At 38.6% G+C, this 10891-nt stretch overlaps 1 protein-coding gene across 1 annotated transcript in view; it reads left to right on the top strand.

The window, feature by feature from the left end:
- The window catches only part of wdr3 (WD repeat domain 3), a gene marked incomplete in the record, with an annotated part of 211240 nt that overhangs the window by 106742 nt on the left and 93607 nt on the right, over positions 1-10891 (top strand).

Genomic DNA, 10891 nt, shown 5'->3' with positions numbered 1-10891 from the left:
TGCTAATGATCCATTGTTAGGCTGATGGTCCTTCTTGAGCATGTGATCAGCTGGTTTTGGTTGTCAGCAGCAAAACTGGTTGATCCACCCTGAGACGGTGCTATTTAAGAGAATGAGCTGAATACAGCTCCTCAGACTGAGGAAGTCTCTCGGATGAGAGACGAAACGTTTCTACATTTTTTTGTTGATTTGCTTTGGTTTTTGTTTTTTTTGAATGTCCAGAGGACCAGATTTAACTTTTTTAGACTTTAGATCAGATGTTTCTAATGTTAGTGATATTACGCAGGTGGAAGAAGGTGGTTCTAGTAACGTTTTTAATGTGGGGGATAAAAGACATGTCCTGATCAAAAATAACACCAAGATTTTTAACATTAGAGCTGGAGGACAGATTAATGCATCTAAGGAGGGAGAAAGACTGAAACATTCATTCCTAAGGTGCTCAGGTCCAAAAACCAAAACCTCAGTCTTGTCTGTTCAACAGGAGAAAATTAAGAGTCATCCAGGTTTTTATGTCTTTAAGACATGCTTGTAGTCTAAGTAGCTGATTGGATTCATTGGGTTTAATGGACAAATATAATTGTGTGTCATGTAGTGATGTCAGGACAGCTTTGTTGTAGACACACTACTAATTAATTATTCTTAAAGCTAGTTCAAGCACAAAGAATATTAATTGTTAATTACAACGGATTCTTTTCTTTTTCGAGTTAAATTTATGCCATGTGACCAAGATAACTGTGAGTGGATTGTTTAATCAGTGACATGAGACGCCATTTTATCTTTGACCCATCAAAATAAATGCGGTCATTTTTTTAACAGAATCAAAATTTAACATCAAAACATGTACACATTGATTTGCTGATCTGTTTCAAATCAATAAACTTGGCACGCTTTACTAAACAAGACAACAGAACATTACTGATTGAGACTGATTCACCTCTGACGGCATCTCGATTACTGGCGAATAGAAGTTAAAGAGAAGAAATATATTTAAAAGGAAGATGGATGTTTGTTGACCAGATTTAGCACTCTTCTTTCAACACCAGCTCAAACCCCCAGTCCACTTAGTGCGTGACAACTCGTGACGTCTCTTTACCTTTGCAGTGGATGGATCAGCTCCAGTATAGAGGTCCCTTTGCACGCTACCTTTCAGCGTCTCCGGTCAGGGTGGCTGGTCATCGTTCGAAGTCATGACGATTTACTCCGTTCAACAGAACAAGCTTCCTTCAAAGTTGTAGGGTGTTACGCCCGGGTGAGTTCGCAGCAAGGCGCTGTGACTACAGCTGGGATTGACGGACCCTTGCCTCACGGTCAAATCCATCAGCTATTGATTAAATCTTAAAGTTCCTTAGGAACTCTCAGTAAGACTCCAGTCAGAAATTCCACTCAGAAGTGGAAGACTCCTGGGAAGACTTCATAGAGGAAGACTGAAAGAAGACTCAATGAAGACTGAATAGTCCCAGGAAGTGTTGACTTTTTAAAGAGTACTCACTTCCTGTCACTTGGTACTTCCTGATTGGTTGAAACAACCAGCGGGGGGTGGTTCTAGTGATGTCAAGAGGGTCACTAGGAGTCAAAAATACAGCAGGAATGTTTACGAACGGTTAGTACAGACGGAGAAACGTTATGACGAAGTGAGACAAACGCAGATGCCAGTTGAAGTTATTTACTGTCTGCTAGTTTTAAAAACAAGACACTTCGTTCTCTGTTTGTCTCTGACTCTGACTTTCGACCGACATCAAATCCACTCATTCAGACAGAAGATCAAAATGCACAATTACTTTGTAAATAGACATTTAAACTGTATTTCTAAGTCTAATGAGGTTTAAAAATCATTAATACTGTTTCACAGTTGATTTAAATGAGTGTTTCACTTCAACATTTAGAAATGGTATGAACTAAACACACATTTGATTATCAAGAAATTCTAAAATAGTAATGATAATGTAAAAAGGAAGAGTGTTCTTTCAATTGATTAATTCAGGATACAATTAAATAGTCTCTTGATGAGATAATTTGTATTTCTGGATTCAAATCAATGAAATAACAGTTCCTGTCCCCTGAAGGTCTTCAGAGACAGATTGAGGTCGGAGGCCTACTTCACTACAGTCATCAGCATAACAATGAAAATGTATCCCATGCTGTTTAATAACTTTACCTAATGGAAGCAAATATAAAATAAAGAGTATTGGCCCCAGCACTGAGCCCTGAGGAACTCCATGACTAACGCTGGTGTATGAAGAAGATTTATTATTTACATTTACAAACTGGAATCTATCAGATAGATATGATTTAAACCATTTAGAGCCGTTCCTGTAATCCCAACATCATATTCAAGCCTCTGTAGTAAAATATTGTGATCAACTGTATCAAATGCAGCACTGAGGTCTAACAGGACCAGTAGAGACACAAGTCCATTGTCTGAGGCCATGAGAACATCATTAGTTACTTTTACTAGTGCTGTTTCTGTGCTATGATGAGCTCTAAACCCTGACTGAAACTCTTCAGATTATTTCTTTGTAGATGTTCACACAACTGACCTGCAACTATTTTCTCTAGAATTTTTGAGATGAAAGTTAGATTAGATATAGATCAAGGTCAGACTTTTTAAGTAAAGGTTTAATTACAGCAACCTTAAAGCTCTGTGGTACATAACCATCCATTAAAGACAAATTAAGTAGATCCAAAATGTGGACATTAATTAGGGGGAATACCTCTTTAAACAGTCTGGTTGGGATGGGATCTAGCAGGCATGTGGATGGTTTGGATGAGGTTATTATTTTTGATAATTCAGAGCTCAACAGGACAAAAACTGTCCAAACATAAATCAGGCTCTAGTGAAATTTTTAAAGTTGTCTCATTTGACAGGGGACTAGAGATAGTAGAAGGAAGGATGGTTTGAATTTTCTCTCTAATTGAAATAATTTTATTTATAAAGAATCTCATGAAGTCATCACTACTTATAGTTGTAGGGATACATGGTTCAACAGAAATGGGACTTTTAATTAGTCTAGCAATAGTACTAAACACAAACCTAGTGTTATTTTTATTCTCCTCTATTAAAGATGAGTAATATAAAGTTCTAGCTTTACGGAGAGCTTTTTTATATGTTAGCAGACTATCTTTCCAAGTTAAATAAAATTCTTCAACATTAGTAGAGCGCCATTTTCTCTCCTGGTTTCTAGATGCTGCTTTAAAGTACGTAACTCAGAATTGAACCAAGGAGCCAGTTTCCTCTGATTGATTACTTTCTTTTTCAGTGGAGCAATTTTATCAAGTGAAGTTTGCATTGAAGTTGTAAGATGATCAACTAGATGATCTAAGTCATTGTTCTCAATTGATTACAGTGACATTATTTACATGAACGCTCCTACAAGAACCCTGCAGATGTTGGATGCTGCAGATGTTGGATGCTGTCTATCATGGTGCACTAAGATTCATAACTGGCTGTGATTATCGTACCCACCACTGCACCCAGTATTCACTGGTTAACTGGACATCATTAACTTCACACAGACTCTCTCACTGGTACATTTTCATCTTTAAATCACTTCCTGGTCTGCTGCCTTCATACATCTCCTCCTACATGTCTCTGTGTGAGTGCAGCTACAGCGTGCGCTCTCAGGACATTATTACCTGCAGTGTTCCCTCAGTGAGGACTGAACTAGGCAAAAGGACCTTCTCCTACTCCGCTCCTGTTTCTTGGAATATCTTACAAAAAGATTTGAAGCTCTCGACCTTTGACCTCTCTAAGTGGCTTTAAGAATCTGTTGGACTCCTGGCAGGGACCAATGCAGACATGTTCCTGTTTTTAGTTTTATACATTCGCCTTAAAATCTAGCTGTTTTTTGTTTTGTTTTTTTGTTTTTTGTTTTTTTACCTTTTCCTTTTAGCCATCCTATTTGTAAAAAAAATAAATACATAACCTGCAGTATTACTTTTTATAACTGTTTATTGTTGTTGCTGTTGTCCATTGTTGTCATCTTTCTTTGTTGAAATCAGGTCTCCCTTGTAAATGAGTCCTCGAGGCTCAATGGGATTTACCTGTAGAAATAAAGGTTGAAGAAGTTCTCTCATGCATTACTCTGCAAGACAGAGGAAACATTGATGGAAGAGATTGTTTCAATTTGGTTACAGCATTTTCTGATAAGCACCTGCTGAGATGAACTTTACTCTCAGTGACTGTGTAGTCATTTAATGTAAACTCAAAGTTATTAAAAAATGGTCGGACAGAACAGGATTTTGAGGAACTATTACCAAGTCCTTAATCTCTACACCATAAGTCAGAACTAAATCAAGAGTGTGATGATAAGAATGAGTAGATGTGCGGACGTTTTGGGTAAAACCAAATGAGTCTATTAAATTATTAAAGTCTATGATTAAACTATCACTCTCAACATCTACATGAATATTGAAATCACCCATTATGATGATTTTATCATTATTTAATAATAAGTCAGTTAATAATTCTGAGAATTCAGACAAAAACTGAGAGTAAGCTCCTGGTGGACGATATATAACAACTAGTAAAAGTGGCTTTTCTGATTTCCATTTTGGATGAGAAAGACTGAGGGACAGCGATTCAAAAGAATCATAACTAATAACTGGTTTGGCATTAATCAATAATCCTGACTGAAAAATAGAAGCTGCTCCTCCACCTCGGCCAGTTGTTCTAGGAACATGAACATTTAAATAATTAACAGGAGTGGATTCATTTATACCAACAAAATCCTCCTGTTGTAGCCAAGTTTCTGTCAGACACAATAAATCAATATGATGATCAGTTATCAGTTCATTAACTAACAGGGATTTAGAGGAAACAGATCTGATGTTCAATAATCCACATTTAATGAGTTTATGATTTTGCTCTGGTAAAGTAACTGTGTTTATTTTAATCAGATTTTTATGGTTTATATTTTTAGAGCTGATTTTTGGTTTATTTAATTTGAGCCGTGGGTGAGAAGCAGCAGCCATGCTAAGCTAACGCTAGCAAGAGCTAGCAGAGCCAAATACACCAATAAAAACCGAGAAGTGTTGAAAGACAAAAAGTGTTTTAAGCACTATCCAACAGTAGAAAACAACTGTACTAAGTGTGTTTGTGAACTAGAATGAAAAACTGTGCAAAAGACAGATAATTCCAGAAAACAGAGATGACTCGAGCAAACATTTCACTCGAGCTACCGACAGACAAACAGGAAATTACACAATACGTCTCACCACGAACGTGCAACGTCAGCCTCAGTATCAGAATGAAGTCTAGATGAAAAATGTAAGACACCAGTTCTGCTATAATTTGTGCAGCTAGACTTAAGAAGTAAGGAGGGAGGTCATCAGGGCCTTTAGATTTTTTTAGTAGCGTCAGAGTCCGAGTCAGATTTTCTTTATTGTCATTCGCACCTCATGTGGTACATGTGGTGGAACGAAATTATGTACACAAGGTCCCAGTTACATCTAACAATAAAATGTATAAGAAAAACAGTAATAACATCTAAGATATGAACTAAGAAAACCCAACTAAATATACACTAAGCACTCATAGCATAAAAACATTACGTCGAACAGCAGCACGAACATGAACATGAGTGTGTGTGAGCAGATGAGCATGCATGAACACATCAACATGAAACAGATCAGCAGCAACATGATGTGATTTTTCACAGTGATTATTCTAGTTAGAGATTCATGAGTCTTAACAGCCTCAGGGTAGAAGCTGTTCCTCAGTCTATTGGTTCTACACTTAATGCTCCTTAACCTCCTTCCTGAGGGGAGCGGGGCAAAAAGTGTGTGTGCTGGGTGAGTGGAGTCCTTCATGATGCAATTGGCCCTCTTCCTGCATCTGGAAGTGTAAATGTTTCCAGGATCCAGATCGTTTAACGGTTTGGTAACCTCACTGACAGAGAACGGTAAAAAAGAGAATGTATGGTTTACTGAGTTTGACTTGTTCTTGGGGTATGTGATTTACCTTTAGAAATCGTATCAAAGAAGGAACTAGAGGCTACAGAATGTTTGTTGAAACAATTTAGCATCTCATACTTATCTGACACAAGAGCACAGTCAACAATTGTGGTAGAAGGGCAGAGGAATGAGTGCTGCCATCAAGGGATTTGAGTTTTCCAGAAGCTCTTAGAGTTGTTTAGATTTTTGGTGGTATGAGATAAATAGTAGTTTCGTTTTGCCGCTTTAATGAAAGCCGTACAACGATTTCGTAACTGAAGAAATTGCAACCAATGGGTGTCCAAACCAGTCTGCTTGCTGTTGCCCAAAGCTGGTCTCCTGTGCAAGAGGTTAGCTAACTCTGAAGTAAAACGGGGGCTATCCCGGCCCTTTACTCTGAGTTGGCAAAGTGGAGCGTGTTTATTTACAAAATGAATGAAACTATTATAAAAATAGTTCCAATCAAAATTCATATCATCAATTAACGATATGCGATGCCTGTCAAAGTAGAACAGATTCCACAGAAAGTGTTCATATTCCGTTTTAGAGTAGTTCTAGGTTTAAAATGATGCATTTTTGTATTTCTAATAACAGCAATTACACAATGGTCACTTAGATCATTTGTAAAAACTCCAAACCCAGTGTATTTATGTGGCATGTTTGTGATGATAAGATCCAGGAGAGATGATTTAGCAGGGCACATTGGATTAGGCCGAGTGTGACTATCAATGAATCGTAGTAAGATTTGAAGACAAACAAAATTCTTTAAATTCCTCAGACACAGGAGAGAGCCAATCTAAATTAAAGTCAACTAACAAAACCATTTCATTAGGATGTAAAGTAGATAGGAGCGGCATTAAAGACAACAGGCTTTTAGATGTGGCGGTAGGGGTCTATAGCAGCTAACAACAGATAACGACTGACCAACAGACAGTTCAATGTTTAGGGCCAAGATTTCAAATAGTTTAGGTACTGGTTTTGTAAATCACAGTTGTGTTACCAAGCTAGCTCTAACGTATATTGCTTCACCGCCTCCTTTTCTGGGATGATCTGAACGATAAATATTGAAACCTTTAATTGAAACATGTTGGTCTGGAATCAATTTAGTTAACCAAGACTCAGAAAAAAACAACAATCAGCACCAGTAGAAGAAGCCCAAATCATCACCATATCTATTTTAGAAAGGAGACTATGAGCATTAATATGCACAATGTGTGAACCTGACATATTTTAAGATCTGCTGGAGTACTAAATAAGGTGAGTGAACCAGGATTGGGTTGAATACCAGCCGGCAATAAAAGCATTACAATCAGACATTTCCGAGAGTTCTTTGTGGCAGTAGTATAATTGTTGGAGTTTATATTTTAGTTCTTGGTCCTCATAAACATGTTATGATGAGATGTGTTTATGAAGACGTGGTTATTTAGAACCCATTAGAAGAGAAGTTGGCATGGACGGACAAGTTCAGATACACCAACATAGTTTGACCATCCATAATGTCCAGAATGGATGGTCTACTCCAGAACCATGCACATTAGGGGACACAAGGAGCTCAGAACCGTAGGGCATTGGACGCTCACAAGCCGGTAGGATTGGTTCACCTCGGGCCCGGCTTCGACCTGGTTTGTGTAGCCCAGGTGGATTGGCACAGTGGTCCAGCTGCACACGATGTCTGTGCAGAGAGGGGTGGAGATGTTGGCGCAGCTGATGCAAAGCTGGATAGCAACAGGTGTGAGAAGGTGTGGAAGAATAAGCCCGTACTGCCACAAGATCATCAGCAACAATGAGCTGCTGAAGAATTTACCCATCGCAATTGTAGAGTGAGAGGAGGGGGAAAAATCAACAAAGTCCATGTTCAATAATCCAGGTATACAGTCCAACAATTTTCAGTCAGGTCATTTGGACAGTTTCTATTTTTGTGCTGAAACATTTCCATCCAGAAGACTTCATCAGTCAAGGAAACACACAACACAAAGCTGATTCTTCCCCCAACAGCTTAACAGCGAACAGTTTTCTATGCATTGGTCATTTGTATAATTTACTTATTTTCCTTTGAAAACAGCCACAAGATATAGCTGATTCTTCCCCCAACAGCTTACTCCAAAGTGGAACAAACCAGTTATGTTGGTGCTAAGATAGTCTCTTTGGCACGCCCCCTCCTCCGGTGCTGGCCCTCTCCTTAATCGACTGTCATATCAAACTGGTTCAAAACCAACAAAGTCCATGCTCAATAATCCAGATATTATTATCTGGCAGAAATACAATCCAACAATTTTCAGTCGGGTCATCTGGACAATGTCTTTTTTTGTGCTGAAACGTTTCACCTTCCATCCAGAAGGCTTCATCAGTCAAGTTAACACACAAGACAAAGCTGATTCTTCCCCCAACAGTTTACTCCAAAGTGGAAGAAACCAGTTATGTTGGCGCTAAGATGGTCTCTTTAGCACACCCCCTTCTCCGGTGCCGGCCCTCTCCCTCGTCGACAGCCATGTCAAACTGGTTCAAAATCAACAAAGTCCATGCTCAATAATCCAGGTATATAATACAAAAAAAAATCTTAATTGTGCTTTGACAATCGATAAAATTAAAACATTTTGTCAACGCGAAAGAGGAAAAAGGGTGCAGTTATCTCTCTGGCTTTGAGTTAATACTCTTTGTTGCATGAATAGTGTGGGTGAAAAGCGTCCAGAGCATCATAAAACAGCCGCTTAGACCTGAGGAGGTGAATATACTGACCCTTTCCAAAAAATTAGAATATCATGGAAAAGTTGTTTAACTTCCATAATTCCATTCAGAATGTTAATCTTTAATAGATGATATATTCAGGGCCCACAATTTAAACTATTTAAAGTATTTATTTTTTTTATTTGTAAATAATTTGGGCTTCCAGCTCATGAAACCCACGAAAACAGGATTTCAAAAAATTAGAATGCTTGGAAGACATCAGTTCACACTACTTCTCATTTTTTGTAGAAAAAAAAGAGAGAAATTAGGATCACAACAAATCAATCAAAATATGGTAATTTCAAAACTATATGTCAGTCTTCAATACTTGGTTGGGAATCCCTTTGTTTTAATAACTACCTCGATGCAATGTGGCATTGAGACAATCAGTCTGTAGCATTGCCTGGGAGTTATGGAAGCCCAGATTTCCTTGATGCTGTCAGATCTTCTTTGTTGTTGCCTCTGGTGCTCCTCGTGTTCCTCTTGAGAAGACCCCATAGATTCTCAATGGGGTTTAGGTCTGGTGAGTTGGCTGGCCAGTCAAGCACTGCGGCATCAAACCAGGTTTTGGTGCTTCTGGCAGCATGGGCAGGGACCAGGTCCTGCTGGAAGATGAACTCTGCATCTCCATACAGATCCTCAGCAGAAGGAATCATGAAGTCCTCTAAAACATTCTGGTAGACTGTTGCTGTGACCTTGGTTTTAAGAAAGCAGAGTTTACCAACACTTGCACCGGACACTGCACCCAAATCATGCCTGACTGAATATTTCCCACTGGACCTCAACCAGTATGGGTTCTGTTCCTCTCTCTTCTTCCTCCAAACCGTTGGACCTTGATTTCTGAATGAAAGACACTTTACTTTCATCTGAAAAGAGGGCCGAGGAACCCGACAGTTGTAGTCCATCTCCTGGATTTGTCTGAATGTGGTGGTTTTTGAAGCTGTGACTCCGCCTCATTCCACTCTTTCTGGATCTCTGACAGATTCTGGATCTTCTCTGTTTGATAATCCACTGAAGCTCATGGTCATCTCTTTTGCTGGTGCATCTTCTCCTGCCACATGTTGTCCTTCCACTAGACTTTCCATTGATATGCTTGGACACAGCACTCTGTGAACAGCCAGCCTCCTTAGCTATGAACTTTTGTAGCTTACCCATCCTATGGAGGGCATCAATGATGGTCTTCTGGCCAGTTGTTATGTCTGAAGTCTTCACCTTATTGAACCAAACTGAAGCAATTTAATGATACCTGGGGAAACCTGTGCAGGTGCTTTGAGTTTAGTAGATGATTAGTGTCACACTCAGTTTAAAACATTCATGCCCTGCAACATTTGGGCTGATTTCTCCACAGTATTATAATTTTTTTAATTCCTGTTTTTGTGGATTTCATGAGCTGGAAGCCCAAATTATGTAAAAATAAACAAATAAATACTTGAAATTGTTTAAATTGTGGGCCCTGAATCTATCATCTATTAAATATTAACTTTTTGAATGGAATTATGGAAGTTAAACAACTTTTCAATGATATTCAATTTTTTTGGAAATGGTCTTATTTTGTTAGCAAAGAATAGTGTCCTAACATTGATTAAACGTTACTTCTGTATTTACAAAAGAAAAAAACATCAAAATTGTGCTTTGACAAACTAAAAAACTAAAAATATTTGTTAAAACGAAAGAGAAAAAGAGGGGCAGATATCGCTCTCTCTTTGAGTTTATACTCTTTGTTGCATGCGTGCTGGTGGTGACAAGCTTCCAGTCATAAAACAGAGGCAGTTGTGTCAGAGGAATTATTTATTTAATGTCTCAGCAGCAGAAGGTAGAGACATGGTTCAAGCATGGCTCCCAAAATGATAAGACAGCCATATTTGTTCATAACTTTATCATTAGTAAGCTTGAGAGTTGCTGGAACGCACCCTGTCAAAATAAAGAGTTCCCAAATCTCGTTCCGGCAGGATCCGGCTCATATTAAACACTGTATGACACCCTTCATGAGTTTATATTTGTTTCTTGTTGTATTGTTCTGTTTTGTGTTGTTAATAAAGTTCTAGAAAAAAACTGATGGGCTGCTGCATATCTGAAACAATGGTCTCTTTTGATGTCACATCACTCTTTACGTGCATTCCTGTTGATGATGCAGTAGAGGTGGTCAGTTTAAGATTAAAATCAGACACCACTCTGAGCAGCAGGACCATGCTTTCCACAGAACAACTGTGTCAACTCTTGAAACTGTGCCTGCAGT

Source organism: Nematolebias whitei, chromosome 13, assembly GCF_014905685.2.
Source record: "Nematolebias whitei isolate Nwh7 chromosome 13, NemWhi1, whole genome shotgun sequence".
In the NCBI taxonomy this organism is placed as follows: Eukaryota; Metazoa; Chordata; class Actinopteri; order Cyprinodontiformes; family Rivulidae; genus Nematolebias; species Nematolebias whitei.
The sequence above is the reverse complement of the archived record's forward strand: the minus strand, read 5'-3'. Positions and strand labels throughout refer to the sequence as shown.